Below are 17,990 nucleotides of genomic sequence, written 5' to 3' on the forward strand. Positions count from 1 at the left end.
TCTAATGAGTCAGAGGAATTGGAAATTAATTCAGAAGAGGAAGCTCAAAGTCCAAAAAACCTAATAATAATAACTCTCCCATGTGACAGGCCTAATACTAAAGGAACAAACACTCTTAAAGGAGAGACTGATAAGGAAAGGGAAGGTGAGAGTTGGTGCTGGTTAGCAGGAACTTTTTTTCATCACATGGATCTACCTAATGACCAGCATCCAGCCCTACTACACTACAGATGGGCTCCTGGAATGCGCAGGGTCATGCCCACCTGTTCAACAAATCCCCCAAAGTCTTAAAATCAATGGACTTTGTTTGCTTACAGGAAACCTGGCTTACAAAGTCCCCAAGTGTTGAGGGTTATGAACCTGCACTAAATCCGGCAATTAGCAAATCAAAAGGACCCCCAATGGAGGGATTAAGCACTTTCATTGAGCTAGAAAGTGGCTTTCATATATTGAACACATGCAATTCTTCACCCTACATATAACCATCATCAAATCACAATACAAAAGCCATAGTGATGACTCAAAAATGTACATCATTAACGTTTATTGCCAACATCAAGCTGCCGTGGAAATGCCATTCATTGATGAGATATGTGAATTGGTGGACGATATAATGGCCAATGATCTGCAGCTGAAAAATGATCCTATGTGGAGATTTGAACATGGAGATCATCACAACGGAGAAGAATGTTTAAAGCTAGAAAACTAAACAATAACACCAAGACTGCCCTAAAATCAGTCTGGCTAGAAGAAATGGACGCTAGATGTATGTTTCTGATGAACCGAAACATACAGGGCAATACTCCACCAAAAGCAACTTGGGAAAGAGACAACCAAAGTTCGATTCTAGATTATTTTTATGTCTCTGAAATCATGGCCGGAAACATTAGCAGACTTGAGGTGATTAAAACATTAGAAAGTGATCACAATCTTGTGAAGATTACCATGAAGGGGGAAAGGACTGCTCTGTTCACAACTTGGAAACACTTGTTGAACCTGGAACTGGGTTGAAACCGAATAAGATTGAAAAATGTCAAAATCAGGAACTTGACAAAGGAGTTAAATAATAAGGAATTGAGGAAAGTTAATGATTGCTAAGAATATTGCTCTCTCCTGCAAAAATATACAGAAGGACGTAACGGTCGTGGAAAACCAGGATATAAAAAGCATGTATATGATCCAGAAATTGTAGCGAAAAAGAGAGAATTACGTCAGAAAATAAGGGCTTTAGCAAAAAACAAGATCACAAACAACGGTGAGGTACAAAAATTGCCTATGTGGGCATACAATCATCATGGAACAACAAGATGCAGAAAGAATGATGAAAACCACTAGAGAATTTTGGTCCTTCATTAACGACATTGAAGCGCTGCAAGGCTCAATTCAGAGCAACATAGAAAGGGAGGAACACTGGATTGGCCATTACACAAACTTTAAAAAGTTGGAACATCGCAATCTCAAGAGATATATTCCTGAACATAAAGCGGATTAGTTCGTCTCTGGCCCCCGGACCCGATGGTCTAACAAACCAAATGTTAAAGGAAAACCCAAATGAGTGGGCTGAATTCTGTGATACTCTCTTCAAGATGATACTGAAGGAGAGCAGGATACCCTCATGATGGAACGCAGCGATAATCGTACCTATTTTCAAAAAGGGGCAAAGAGCACAGCCCAAAAACTATCGACCCATAGCACTCTTGGATGTGGTTGCAAAGATCTTCACCACACAAATCCTCTACCATTTAACATCATGGATTAAACTATCTGGTGCTTTCGATCCCAGGCAAATGGGATTCGTTCGGGGAGTAGGTTGTGTGCTGAACTTGTTAATATTAAATCTGCTGAAGATGGAAGCCATAAGGATGGGAACAACAGTCTACCTGGCATTTGTAGATTTAGCGCAAGAATTTGCCGGTGTCGATGGGGAGTTGTTATGGTCCAAGATGGCAAAAATGAACTGCCCCTTAAGCCTGATTATGGCTATTAAAGAATTGCACTCTAACACACAGATCCAAATCCGCTTGGATCTGTGTGTTAGAGTGCAAAATGGTCACCTAACGGTCCCGATAAACACATCTCGAGGTGTAAAACAGGTGTGCCCGTTGGGCTCAACACTCTTTAACCTGTTTATAGCAGATGTTGGCAATGCCTTAGAAGAAGTCTCATTGTTTCCCCCGAAAAGCAATGGAATTCAAGTGAGTTGGATGATTTACGGTGACGACATCGTCCTCTTGGATAAGGCCCCAATTGGCCTACAGCGTGAATTGACAGCATTAAAAGCATACATTGACAAAAATGGCCTAGAGATAAACGTAACAAAAACAGAAATCTTGCACCTAAAAAATCTAAAAGGTAACAAAGGAAAAAAATATGAAAACGTTTCAATGGAAGCTTGGAAACGAAACATTGAACTGTGTAACTCCGGCTCCGTATTTGGGAAGTCTAATTAACGCCAATATTACGGATGAGCAAACGACACAAAAAATCAAGTTGAGGTCCAAATCATTGGCTGTTCAGGGAGCCTTTTTACATAAGAAGTTCGGGAAATTCTCTCTAAAGCCCGTCGTAAACTTCTATAAATCAAGTCATTCCAGCCCTGATTCATGGGGCAGAAGTCTTTCTGGGGTGCCCATATGTGACCTGGTCACAATGTGAAAACATCTTCTGGAAACAAATTCTACAGCTCCCGTAAAGTACGCCCACAGCTTGTATGCGATATGAAATGGGACTGACCTCAATTAATGCGAGAGTTATGTGGAACACCCTGGCCTTGAACAGGAAGGTAATTGGAGTTGATAGCCTTCCGCAGTTTGAAATTCTAAACACTCTGACACCAAAGAACTCAGATAGCGTACTCGGCAATTGGCTGCAAAATTTCAAAAGGATCCTCACGCAACTTAACACCAATAAAGACATCTTGACAACCAACCCGGAAGCTGTGAAAAGAAAGCTTTGGGAGCTCAATTGGATAGAAACATGTGACCAGAGAGCTCGACATGCATGTATGCAGATGTATGTTCCGGAGACAAAAGCACTTGACAAGTTGCCAAGATACATGGAGAAGTTTCCTTGTAAATTTCGCAGAAAGAACTTTCTAAAGTTCAGAATGAACCTGTTTTGGCACAAAGGAGGTACAAAATATGAGGGGGAAAAAAGGAGCGTGTGAAGACACCAACTGCTGATTCTGGCTAAGTACAGAGGAGACCCTGATACATCTGTTGATCTTCTGCTTGAAACTAAAACTTCTAAGAACAAAATATTTGGGGAACGAAGTTAGAAAAAATGCGTCTGAGTGGAGAAGATTGGTAGAAGAGAATGTTGAATGGAGAAGATAATAAACTGGTCTTTGCTCTGACTTTCTTCCTGGAAAAAGTTATTTGCTGCTGGATAATCCAGAATGACTAAATGACTCGAACATAAAATAACATATAGAGAAAATGGAAGCAACGTCATCTGTAATGAAATAGTATTCTTAGTACCAGTTTATTATTTATTGACTTACATTTGAATTTTTTTCCTTTTTTTTATTTTGACTTTTAGCATTGGTCTTATTTATTGAAATATGTGCCTCTTTTGTGATTTTTGGGTAAACTGTATTTTTCTTCTTGTTTTCCTTTTGCGTTTTAAAATGTTTGTAATAAACTGTATTAAAAAAAATGTATCTGGCAGGGCAGCTACAATTCACTTCGTACTGGGTGGGGGATGAGGTGACCCAGGACACCTTGTTATTGCAGCCAATGATAATGAGATACTTTTTTAAGGAAGAATTGTGGGTGAAGGAACTCGCCTTAAATTGGGTAGGGATATATGGCACAGGTCCTGGAAGCACCTGGGCTACCTGATCCTTGTTCCGAACAAGTCCCCCTAACCAGAGTTCTAGGAGAACAGGGAGTCGTGGGACAAAATAGGAGACACTGGGAAAGCAGGGGCATAGCCACTTTGGGGGACTTGCTACGAGACAGCAAACTACTGGACTTCCAGTCCCTGTTTGGTGAACATGGCATAGAAAGAGGCCAATTCTTTTTACATTTAGGCATGGTCAAGAGGATCGAAGCAAGATGGTTGGGCCTACAGGATGGAGTGGAAACCAGTGCAATGTTTGACACCATGTATGACGTAGCAGAGGGAGTCACATGGTCTCGAGACTATATGACTTGTTTCAGAGTAACCTTGCCACACCACAGTTAAAAGTGCATGGGAACTGGTAGATAGACTTGGAGAGAGTCTTCACGGATGTCAAATGGAAGAGGGCTCGGTGGTACACCAAACATGTCTCGAGGAATTCTAGGTTCAGGTTAACCCCACTGTATGTCACACATAGGGCGTATATTACCCCACATAGAGTACCTCGCATAGCTGGAAGGAGGGGCCGCAACTTGACGAGATGCATGAAGGGAGGAGCAGACATGATGCACATGTTTTGGGCATGTCCAGTGATCAGGAAGTTCTGGGAGAAAGTGGCAGAGAGGGTGGCAAGAGGGGGTATTCAGGTGCACGGTTGGCCCCAGCATTTTGCCTGCTGGGGCTGTTTCCGAGGGAAAGAAAGTGTGATGCACACACCTCCAAAATGAAAGATCTGGTTTGCATACTAGCGATAGCATGGAAAACAGCAGAGGGTCCCAATCTCGAAGCCTGGTGGTGAGACCTGAAAAGATATTCACTAGCAGAGAATGCCATGTGGTTTAGAGCATTGCAACGAGGAATGCATGAAACAAGTAACTGGAGTGGTGGGCAATGAGGGCTTAATTATGGACTGCATGGACACTCAATTGTAGGTGGACTGTGACATAACACATGATGGGACTTTGCATGGTGGCAACGATGTAGTGGAAATGGCATGGGCCCATTCAAAGCCAATACCGATTGACACCTACATGATTTTACTGTCATAGCGACCCCTGACTGTGTTGGTTTGTTTGTATGTTGATGCAATAAAAACATTAAACACAAATAAAAAAAGAGATTCTTAAAATATCAATGATAAAACAATGAGCTATTAAAAATTGAAAGTGTAAACGAAGGAACAAAAACAACATTTTTGTGTAGTTTTAAAAAGCAGATAAAATATTAAATTTTCGGATAATTAAGCAGCAATTGATGGTGCCTGCTCAAAATGATCAGTGTGGTATATTTGATAACATAAAGAGAATAATAAAAATTCGGGTAAGTATAGACAGTTGAAATCGACTTGTCACCATGGGGAACACTCCTCTTCTATACTCATGCAGGACGTTGCCAAGATACACAGTTAAGATAAGGAAATCTCTTTCGTAATGGGCCTGAGGCACGACCAATAAAAGACTCATGCCGTGGTCTCAGGAGGGTTCATTGTCAAACAGTATTCCAACATATGACAACGTATTTGCATGCTACATATAAGGGAACAAAGTTATAGAAATGGTTAGCTGTTTTAGAGCTATGGAAGATGTACCAGTGTGAGAAAGAAGATGCAGCGGAGAAGGAGTGGATGCTTAATCAGCATAAAGGGGGAGGATAAAACATCTTCGGCTCCTTTTTCCCTTCCTGAAAACAAAAGCATAGACACAGAGCAGAAGGGATTTTATCCTTTATAGGAAATTAAAGCAGCGTTGGGGTATGTTACTCCAACATACGAGTACCCCGCTTATAAAAGTGAGGACAATGTGGAAGAGAGTAAAAATTGAAAGCAAATATATCTCGACACGCAATGAAAGTAAACAGCGTGATGAGAGAAAGGATAGACAAGATAGACAGATGGAGATATAGGAAGAAGTAAGGAAGCAGAAATAAATAAATGACAAAGCTACGGGAATAATAGTACAGAATGAATGGATGGGAGGACAGATATTACTCAAGCTGCATGAACATTGCATTGATGGGGTTGGATAAAGAAGAGAGGAGAGCGGGAAAAGAACGAAAAGGAAGAAGAGAGTATATAAAGAAGAGAAAGAAAGAGAATGCAAGCAAATGGAAGAACAAAGAAGGTGCAAGGAAAGAAAAGGAGAGACTAGAAGATTGAGAGGAGGTAGAAGCACAAAGATTGAAAGAATGTAGCTTGCAAAGAAGGCGAGAGGAAGATGAACTGAGAGATAAGGAGAAGGGAAGAAGAAATGAACAGGAGTAGGGGACTAAAAGATGACACGATCGAGTATCTGTGTCATAGAAGTATGGTGCCGATCGAAGCACAAGAAACAACTTGAGAAAGAGAGAGGGTCACCACAGTTTAGCCGGTAGCAGCAAGGAATAGCAAGAATACCAACATGGGCTGATGAGCGAGATACAGAAGACATTGGGAAAAGAATTTGGGATTTATATGGGCAAATGAGGGATAAAGAAGGGCATAAAATCCAAGACAACATATAAGGATCTTGTTTGAAGGAAACTGGGGGTAAATCAGATGACATCATAACAGACGAGCATAGAAAGCTGTCTTTAAGTAGACTAGATCTTGATGATGTGGAAAAAGATAATAGGCATAAAAGCTGGGACATAATAATGTCAGATGAAAAAAGGGAAGAAAATGAGTCCGAAGGGTGGGTGCATGCAGATTTTCAAAAGAATCGAGTGTAGAAAAAGGGGTAAAATGGTCACATTTAGAGAGCTACAAAAAACAAACCCCAGAATCGACATTATATACCAATCGACCACATGCACGATTGCGCAGTGCAGGGGATGTATCCCCTCCTTATGTAAGCAGATTAAGGGCACTACCAGGACGGAGACAAACGGGTGAGACTAGCCCCGCCTGGAAGATGAGAAGTGTAGGCAGGTATGATTATGGACCTGGATTTTCACAATTCCAATTATTGGAGAAAGGGGGAGGGCGACCACAATATATACCATGGCCATAAACGGATAAAGACAATTTAAGATGTAAATGACCAGGTTTAACTTCTGGTGCAGGAAAATGGAACTATGAGTTTGAGAGAATGACATCAGGAGTGATGTTGGCTATAGGTGACATAAAAGGCTTGCTAACAGCTATTACGGGGCAATAGCTGATATTTGGAAGCGAGCAGGATATGCAGGTGTGACTGCACAAAACACGACACAAGATGGTGTGCCATTTAATAATTGCAGAGCAGATGTATGGTGGGCGCTCAGAGTACAATACCACAATAAATCAGATATGGGTGCGATTAGGACTAGGAAAATTGGGGCAGGATGAAGTTGCTTATATTCAAGAGAGATGGTGCCTTGAGACACATCAAATATGGGAGAAAACAGTAGCATTATTTTACTACATTTTGTGTCAGGGACTGCCCAAGCTAGTGCAACAGCAAATTAAGAAACAGGTAGGAATGGAAGCAAAGTCATGGCCAGAAATAGAATTGACGATCATGCATCACTGCCGATTGATGCTGGAGAAGAATAAGAAGAAAGCTGAGAAGAGGCAAATTTAGACCAGAGAAAGTTATCAGAAATAGCCATAGAGAGAGCGGTATTGACAAGCAAAGCAATTAGGGTGGGGTGACACAGGAGGTGCAATCAGTGCAGCAAAACAACGTCGTATATCTCACGGATCAGAGTGGGTACAAGTTATGGCAAAGGATAAGAGGAAATGGGCCTATAGGAGGACGACCAGGTTGATTTCAAAACCCACAGGGAAGAGGAAGATTTAATAACAGACAGCCACAACAATGCTGGAATTGCAGAAGAACAGGACACATAGCCAGAACATGTAGAAGCAGAGGAGGCATGCAGCAAAATTGGCAAGCTCCAAGAGGGGTGATGGGCTATGCTCCACAATGTAATACAGAACCACAGGAATATTATGCCCAAGATCACACAAAGGCTGCAAGTGCCATTACAAATGCAATCGCTATAAGAGCTATCGCAACAAGTGCCCATGCAGGCACAACAGGTACAAACTCAGCAAGCACAGACACAGCAGGCTATAGTGCCACAATGGAATAAGACTACAGGAGTCCAGCAGGGGTCGCGCAAGCACCAGCGCCCAAATTAGGGAGTGTGACTGTGGTAGGAGGACATTCTTTCCCAGGTACAAAGATGAATTTATATCCAGAATAGGACAGCCCACCGAGCGACCTGATGTGTTCAGTACTATCAGTGATACCAGACCCCCAAGAGGAACCAAGGTTCAAGGTGACGATAGGAGGCAAGACATTTTCATTTCTTATGGACACTGGAGCAACTTGTTCCTGTGTCCATGAGGGAAAATATCCAATTTTGGGTATTGCAATGAATGCGCAGGGATTCTCTGGGGCGATGAGTTTAGTTCCTTTTACAGACAAATTACCAATCTCTATTGGAGAACATGACATGGCTATGTCATTATTATATTCTAGGTAGACGGCAGTTAACATATTAGGGCATGACTTAATGACAAAACTTAACATGACAATGGGCCTCATCACGAGTTGGGCGGTATCCAGGCGCATATAGGCCGCCGAGTGGTATTTGCATTAACGCTGCGACGTGTAGCGCAAACCACGCCCCATCACAAGTTGGCATGCACATGCACACGGACGTGGCATTAATGCAAATAGCAACTGGCGGTAACAGCGGCTGTGAACCCGGAGACTCGGCGCACATTACGTTACCATCGGTGCCCGTGGGAAATGTGTCATCGCTGGAACGGGAAACAAAGCGGTGGCCATTTGGAAATCACAATCCGCCAAAAATCACAGCCCCTGGAAGCCATCTACACCTGAAAACACAGGAAAATGTCCCAGGAGCGTGTCAGGGGCAAGTCTGCCCTGGACATGGTGCGTAAACCTGCGTTTTCAGACTCTGAATTGACAATACTGGTGGAGGAGGTAATAGGCCATCCGGATGAGCGCTATGGCCCACAGCATAAAAAGACTGGCACACAGCAGCGCACCCAGATATGGAAATCCATCAGCCAGAAGGTGAAAGCGGTGGGCCATGTCCCCAGGGATTGGGAGAACTGCCGCAAGAGGTTCAATGACTTGCGGGTCCGTGTTCAGGGCCTCCTGGCCCAGCACAGGAGTTAGTCCATGGGGACTGGAGGAGGGCCACCACCATCAGCGCTCACACCGTGGGAAGAGCAGTGCACCACCCTAATTGACATGAGTACAATTGAGGGAGTGGGAGGAGCGGAGGCAGGCACTGGCACCCAGGAGGTTGCAGGTGAGTCACCCCCACCCCTGCAAATAGCTTTGTGACTGGTCCACCCGTCCCTACCCGGTGTGAATGTCTGACATCCAGGCATTGTGGGTGCAGTGCGTGTGACATACTGCAGCCACTCACGAGTGGACCCTTGTACCATTGCACCCTAGTCAGCCCATGTATCCAGAGTAGTCTGAAGTACAACCAACGTATAAAAGTAAGCACCATGGCACACGGATCCATGGCCTGGCCACAACAACATTATGTGTGCATGTACATTACCAACTCCCCTCACTTACAGCGGCATTCCAGCTGTACATTCACATCAGACGTCTGAAGATGCCACACCAACCAAGTATGAGCTGTGTTCCCCCCATGTAGCACGCGCCAGCAATCCCAACATTATGAATAACAAACTGTTTATGGTCAAGCATGATACAAACTGTCCTCTCACCCCCTTGTAAAGCATGAAATGCATGAAACAAATCTAAGTTGCCCTGTCCTCATACCACACCCTATGTACCCTACAGGCATGCAGCCATCATCGGAAGGCAATGTGGAAGAAAAGGAGGCAGGCCCATCCCAACGTATGCCGAGACACGCCTCCACCAGCACCACCGCCCACAAAGGGATCAGCATGATACACAATGGCAGAGGACACACCCCACCACAGCAGGGCCTCACCACCTCTATGGTCCCAAGCCACCGGGGGGGGGTCACCGCCTCTACAGCCCCAAGCCATTAGGGGGTCGCGGCCTCTACAAGCCCAAGCCACCAGGGGGGTCACAGTGCAACCACCACAGAGGACGGCAACACATCCTGTGAGGAGCAGCCTGTGCACCGGTGTTGTTACCCCTTCAGACTCCGGATCACCAAATGGTCTCACCCCAAGGGACCCCGGAGCATGTACATGGTGAAAGCCACAGTCCCCATGTCTTTGCACACCGATGTTGTGTGCACACACCAGTGCCAGATGAGGACCCCCCTCATATAGGTCACCTGCCGGCTGCCCGGCATCCACGGCAGCCCCACCAGACAGGCCACCATGTCTACCAACAGCACCCCCACTACCCTGCGTAGACCTGGCAGGGCAATCAGCCCGACACATGACAGTTTCACAGCTCCGGTGACAGCAGTCATGGCACACCTGGATGTGATAGAGGCACATCAGGTGCGTATTGAAGGCATGGCGGTCGAACACAACCGCCACATAAAGTCAATCAGCAGTGCAATTCGAGGTGCAGCAAAAACAATGGTGCAGGATAATGCCTGCACCTGTAAAGTCATGGAGGGGTGTACTGCGGCTCTTACAGGTTTTGGGCAGAGAGTCAGTGAACTCTGTGAGGTACAATCGGCGCATGAGGAGCAGATGCATGAGGCCAACAACCTCCTCCACCAACAGCTGCAGTTGGCGGCATCGCTGCATCAACCTCAACAACCCCCACTGAGTGATCTCTACAGGGTTTGCCCAGGCAATGTTCCCTGCGCCATTCACTACGGCGCTCGCCAGAAGGTGTAGGATGCGGGAAGAGTCAATGTCCTTCCTAGATGGACAATGCACTGTTGGCCTGAGGGCCGGGCACATGGACCCATATGAACTGTGTTGGGGAGGGCGGAATGTGTGCTGGGGAGTTGGTGGGGGAGGTGGTAATGTGTGCTGGGAGTTGGTGGGGGGAGGGAGGAATGTGTGGGGGCAGGGGGTTTGTTCTACAAAAATTATAGCCTGTTGAAACTGGACAGAAATCTCACATTCATGACTGTGTACAAGTGCTGTTTATTTGACAAGTGATCTTTGTGACATGTACCCATCCACCAAATCAAAACAAATAGTCAATCAATCCCTGTCTGGCCCACCTCCCCTCCCTCACCCCATCCCTGTGTACACTGGCCCCGGAAACGGGCACATGGTCATCGTCGCACCCATCCCCTGCCTGTTGCGCATCAGCATCTGGGGGTAGTGGCACATTACTACGACAGCAGATGGTGGCCAGCATGGCATAGGTGAGTACAATTTTTCCAATTTATTTAGGCACATACAGCGGTGCCCCTCCGGTACGGTCTAGGTACCGGAAACGTGCCTTCAGCAAACCAAATGTCCTATCAACACATATGCGGGTACGACTATGGGCATTGTTAAATGCCAGCTCTGCAGGAGTATGTAGATTCTGTACAGGAGTCATCAGCCATGTGAACTGCGGGTATCCGGAATCACCTGCATGTAAAATAATTGTACATTAGACATAGGTTGCTTCACAGGATATGCAAGGGATAGACATCAAATCACTATGCACTATGATGATCTATATGTGCAAGAGGTACATGCTATCTCATTGGCATATTGGTATTCATCAATCATCCTTTGGGACATGCATAATCTGACCTTTACATGAATCCTGTGTCAGTGAGTAAAGTGCTCTGGAGCCAGTTACATTTGCATGCACTTGGTGTTAATGAAATAGTAGCAGTGTTTTATTGTCTATGTGCATGGATGTGTGTGTGACACTCATGCTGAACAAGTACTGTCATGTTTGCACTTGTCCTTTGATTATGGTGTCCTCCTTTGCCCTGTGTTTCATCTTAATGAGCCGGGCGTATGTTGTACTATATTTCATCTCCCTTGGCGGGTGAGCGTCGGTACTTGTATACTACTATTATATTACTAAGTCATCCCCACATAAGGAAGAGATGTTTTTTTCTCTCTCCCTCTACCTCTTTTCCAACCGGAGGCATCGGCCTTCTTAGAGCATTGATATAAGCCCCTCATACTCCAGGGCATTTTTTTTGCTTCCTTTCGCTTCCCCAAAGATAGGGTCAATGTCTAGCTACATACCCAGGTGTTACTTTCTGACGCTCTATGCGTAGCCACCCTTTTGGCTTTGTGCCGTACTTATTAGCAGGACGGCCCCATAGTACAGGTCTTTTTACAGACTGGTGATGAGTTACGTGATAATACTTCTTTTATGCCCTCTTTCCTGAACAGTCCACACACGCGATCCGTGCCCTTCTGTGCACTTTCCCCTGGGTTATGGCCAGACCTGAGCACTACCCCCGGGCCATCTCAAGATGACCACCTCCGTATCGTGCTTTACACTCGTACTCTTGGTGGTTGTAAACATAGGGATAGGACAAAGGCCGTCCCCATGACAATGCCGATGCTTCATTTTATTTTGCTTCGCGCGGCCAGCCCGTCTCCTACTGCTACTTGCAGCGTGACGAGGCATTTTCCGCCGCAGTATTTCATAATATCCAGGTATGCTCCCCGTGCGCTTTTTGGATCGCTTACCCACCTCTCGAGGTGCTGTTCTTGCCTGACTCGACCCCATGCTTTTTGTCAGAGTTGTACACTTGGGATCCGATCCGCTCGTTTTTGATCTTACATAAAAGGCGGACTACCTTGAACTCATTTCGCCGGCACCTACGGGCACCTGATCTAGTTCGGCGATCTATAGCCACAGGTATGTGTAGTGTGCTCTCAGTGGTCTCAGGTTGCCTTGTTCACTTATGTGGTATGCATATATATTTTTATGATTTTTTATGACTATCACTACTATAGTGGTTCTCTTTTAAATCGGTGTCACTCGGTGGATTTGTAAATATACTTTACATTTCCTTTCTCTGGTGCCTCACCTCCGGCTATCTTTCTATCTGCTCCTAGATATGGGACAAGTGATTCTGCGGCGCTGGCCGTCTCGGCCCCCTGTACACTTACTTGGTCAGGCTGGTTGAGACTTTGCTGGAATCCTATTCTTTATTGATCCCCCTCTGGATTCACCTCCCTCCTAGATACTCCCTCTAACAACGAGTTATTTTATGTTCGTTTTGCTCATTGAGTGACAGCTTTTTTGAATTGTAGCCGTGGCCTCAGCCACTGGTTTCCTATACAGGTTCCCATCCGGGTTCCTGGCTGTCCCAGCGGTAAATATCTACTGCTACTCTTGTGAAGATTTCCATCTACAGGCGTCAATACGGTGTGCCTACTAGTCCTGTACCTATTTAGACTGGTGAGCAATATACCCACTATGCTATCTGTTACCCATTTGTCTACTAGCATCTTGGCCTTTTTGGGCGGTCTACGGATTCTATGTGTGTGTTGTGAGCATGGATTTTGCTTTGTTTAAAAGCTCATGTAGATGCTTTTTCTAAAAATTACATTTTTTGTAGGACTGATTCTGTCTCCTACCCCTACTAATCCTTTGAAGTAGAGAGCCCCCACGAGCACCAGATAAGGTATTTATCCCTTTCCTTGGTCCTCTAGCTCATTTAATTGAACTCTTTTGAAGTATTTAAGCTATCCACCAGCTGAGCTTCTGTTTTTTATATGTTTTTAACTCTACAGGTGCTATGAGACTGACCTTGATCAATTCTATGATCCAACACGAACTAGGTTTTTCCGTTGTAACTACCTTCTCCTGATGAATGTTCGTTATTGATGTTTTATGAACCGAAACATGTCGAGACAAGCTCTCTGGATTAAAAACAGAGACATGAAAATATGATTTACTAACCCAAATGGAGCTTGGTACATTAATGTGTGTCTTACTTGTACCCTGTGTTTTCTTTTGAATTTGTTTTAACTAGCACTTTGTGCCTGTTACGTATCCCTTGTTTTATATTGGATGTGAAGTTTTGTACTGTGGACCTGTGAATTTAATCATTTGTTTTAACCTTGATTTATTATTAAAAATGATGCTTATTTTTTAGAAGTTTTGGTCCGTCCCCTCCTTTATAGAGGTTTAGACTCTAGCCCCTGTTTCCCTAGCTTTGTCTCCCATTATATATTGATCTTGATCCACCCGGATATAGACAAAGTAGACACTGCCAACTAGTTTGTATCAGTGTTCTACCGGGATTCCTCCTTTTATAATAAAAGTCATCTGCAATGTGCACCATGTCCCTTGTGGACTACTTCATATCTGCCTGTTTACGGACAATGTTTATTAGTAATAGTTTGTGGCTATCTCTGTGGCTGGTATGGTGTTTGATACATGGAACATTATTTTGCTATTTAGCATGCATGTTAATGGCCATTCAGAAGTCACTCTCTCAGGGATGTTGATGGTCGTGTGTTTTCCTGCACATTTACAGTGGTATTTTTTGGGTGGGTTTGGCATTCATCACACATAGCATTCCTGTGTGCTGCCCTGTGTGAGGTTGCTGTTGGGTGTCAGGGTGAGAAGCAGCACTTCAACACAGTCAAGATGCATTGTGATTGTTGTGTTTCCATATGTGATTGTGAATTTACAAGTGTGTGCTCTTCAACTTCACTGTGTTCTGGTGTGGGGGGGCATGTGCATGTGTCCTTGTGTGTCACACATGCATGGAACTGGTGCTCTGCTGGTACTGGCTGTGTCTCTTGGTGGCATGCAAGTATTCCCGTGTCTCTGCCCCCCCTTCATCTGGTGTACTTTGGCATGCATTTCATGCAGGATTGTACTCACCCACTATCCATGGGAGTTGGCCTCGGTGCCTCTCTGTGTAGGCTGGCAGTGTGCTGTTGCGCAGCACCATGGAATTGTGGGTGGATCCTGGGTAGCGTGTGCAGCAGTGAGTGATAGTCAGGTCTGGGATACAGGCCATCTGCACATTGAGCGAATGGAAAATCTTCTGATTCCTGTAGGCTGCCTCATGGTGCCGGGGTGCTACAAGTGTGACATGTGGGCAGTCTAGGGCTGCTATCGCGTTCAGGAGTTGGGCAGTGACATAGAACTGTGCCTTGACTACGTTGACCTGTGCCTGGGTGGCAGGCAATGCTATGTGTTCATTCACATGGCACAGCAGTGCATCCAGCACCTGTCCCAGCATGGCACTGAAAGTGGATTGGGCCATACCATGCACATGGCAACTGTGTGTTGGAAGCTGCCAGTTCCAAGGTACCGTAGGGCTGACAGAAGCCTCACAAGTGGGGGCACAGCGGTGCTGATGGCAATCCGGCTAGATAGGTCACCTTGGATTGTGTCAAGCAAATGGGTGATGGTTGCCCGGTCCAGCCTGTACTCAAATACCAACTGACCATCAGTCAGGGCCCAGTGTGTTGGCCTGACGCTGGGGATGGCTGGTCTCCTTGCTGGTGCTGATGTCATCCTCCTCCTCCCCCCACCCTCTGCTCCCTGGCCCTGGGCTGGTTGTCAGGCCTCTGTAGCTCCTGGCGCAGCAAGTCGAGGTCCACATCAAGACTCTCTGCTCCAAATGGAAACATGGTGTTGGGGAGAGTGTGTGGGGCCTGGGTGGGTCTTTTGTGGGCTTCTTGTGCGCATTGTTTCCACCTGGACCTTTATTACTGTCATTTACCTCCAGCATTTGTCTGGGGCTATTTTCAGTAGTATTAGCACCGGTTTTACGGCGCTAGAAGCGTCAACGCCATACTTGTACTAGGTCTGTTAGAACAAAAGCAGGTGAGACACAGGCTACCCCACCCTTTGACAATGTTAGGTACTGGTAGTGAACCTCAGTTGCAAAAGTTTATTCATCATATACTGAACTTAAAACAGGTAGAACAAAATCTAAGAACGATTTTGATGTATTCAACTCATATAAACACTTTAAGGTTGACCAAGCATCAGTTTTGTGAGGTTAGTACAAGTGACTTAGTATGTTGTATTGTGCTAGGTCTGTAATAGCGCTTTTGGTTGCCGGCGCTACTACAGCCGTCTGTAATAGTGCCGGATGTAATAGCGCCGGCAGGATTTACAGTCATGATCCGGCAGAGCGGTATTAGCGGCGCTAATACTGTTACTGTCGGATTTAAGGGCTACCGCCCAACTTGTGATGAGGCCCAATATCTTTTATTGACGAAGGAATAGTGTATTCCAATCCAGGGATACATTATATGAATGTGAGAGAGTTTACACTGGCCTTTACAGTCCAGAAAGCATTACGAGGTGTCCCTTTGGATCCAGAAGTATTTTTGTATGGAGTGACTGTTTTATTATCGTGGTTACCCAGATTGATAGGTAAACTATTAAGAATACCTAATGAGTTTTTGTTCAGACCAGACATCCCTATGGATGATGAGGGGCAGATTATCCCCTTGGAGTTAGAAGCAGCAGTGGTCAGAGAGGAAAGGGTGTTTCTTCATAGGACAGATGATGAGGGAAGAGGATGGAGAACAGTCATAGCCCTCAGTGAAGGATATAGGATGACAGATTTGACAGACAAGTTGTTTAAGGATGAGTAATCACATTTTTCATAAGTCTCACTTATTGGATAAAAGTAGAGAATAGAGAAATACTGCAGAGAATGGTGTTGGTAAAAAACAAAACCTTATTTTTCCAGGAACCTTTAGAGAAAGTGCAAAAGATTTTATGGACCATAGGTCCATATGACAAGGGTCTATTAAAAGGAGTAGGAGCAGTTAAAATCGAGCTTAAACCAGGAGCACTTTTGCTGCGTGCAAAGCCATACCCCATGTCCGGAAAGGCGGATGAAGGTATATTCGAGACCATTTCTGGTTTAATGAAGCAAGAAATATTGCTACCATTAAATTCTCCATGTAACACGGCTGTGTACCCAGTGAGAAATTTCGACGTGGGGTGGGGTGTTGAGATTTATACAGGACCTTCGCCGTCTAAACAATATAATCAACACTGAGTTTCCTTTAGATCCAAATCCTGTGACAATATTGTGCAACATGCCATCTAAGGCCAAATATTTTACAGTCATAGATTTAAAGCATGCGTTCTTTTCAATTCCCCTCCATGATGACTCACACGATTTGACTTCCTTTTCATATATAAATATCCGCCTGAAACATACTTGTTTGCCCTAGGGGTACTGTGAGTCCCCTTCAATCTTTAATAGAGTCCTCCAGATGGACCTAGGCAATGTTCAGCTCAAAAGTTCAATAGTTCAATATGTGGATGACATTTTGGTGTGCAGTGAGACAGAAGACAGATGTAGAGAAGATTCAATTAAGCTTATGACTATCGTCGCAGAGAAAGTATATAAAGTGGACAAAGAAAAGGTACAATACTGTCAGGAAAAGGTCTTCTATATAAGACAGTTGATTTTTCATGAGTGGAGGAAAGTGATGCCCGAAAGAGCAGAAGCAATTGTGAAGACCTCAGAACCTAAAACAGTGAGAGAAATGCAACCATTTATAGGCCTATGTAATTATTGCAGGGCCTGGGTTTTCGATTACAGTACATATATTCAACCACTTTTAAAAGGGCTTAAGGAAGGAAAGGTGGGCAAGAGTAAAGTAATATGGACAGGTGAAATGACTGAAGGATTTGAAGAATTATAAAAGGCGATCAGTATAGCCCCTGTGTTGGGAATTCCAGATTATCATGAAGAATTGTATTTATTTTGCCATTCAAACGGAGAAGTCATGACAGCAGCCCTTACACACAAAATGATATTAGGACGTGGACACACACCATTAGCCTATTATAGTGGGATTTTAGATCACGTTATGAAAGGGGATTACCCTTGTGAGCAGTCTTTGGGCAGTAGCCCTTAAATGTGGCAGTAACGCTATTACCGCCGCATAGAAGGGCCGGTCCGATTAGGAGTTGGGCAGAAAGTTTGGAGTTTTACCTCCTAGCTTTTTTCTGGAGATAAATATCCTGCTTTCTGCCTGTTTTTCGGCGCTATAAGCGCAGCGCTAACTAATCTGGCGCTAATGGCGCTCCAAATCCCATTGGGTCTAATGGATCCGATGGGGAATGGGAACTTAGTGCTATTTGGAATCCAGCGCAAATTGCGCCGGACGGAGTAGCGATACCGCTATTGGCACTGGCAGTGTCCCGGCAGTATTACGGCTGGGATATCACCAAGGATGTGATGCGGCCCTTAAGCTGCTGCTGCATTTTCGATTGAAACAGCTTTAAGTATAACAGGGTGTTCAGTAACATTATTTGTTGAGCATGCATTATTTGCAATTTTAGAGAAACCCAAAGGTACATTGACCAAGCAAAGAG

This window comes from Ambystoma mexicanum, chromosome 4p, assembly GCF_040938575.1.
Source record: "Ambystoma mexicanum isolate Mex_15411 chromosome 4p, UKY_AmexF1_1, whole genome shotgun sequence".
Lineage (NCBI taxonomy): Eukaryota > Metazoa > Chordata > Amphibia > Caudata > Ambystomatidae > Ambystoma > Ambystoma mexicanum.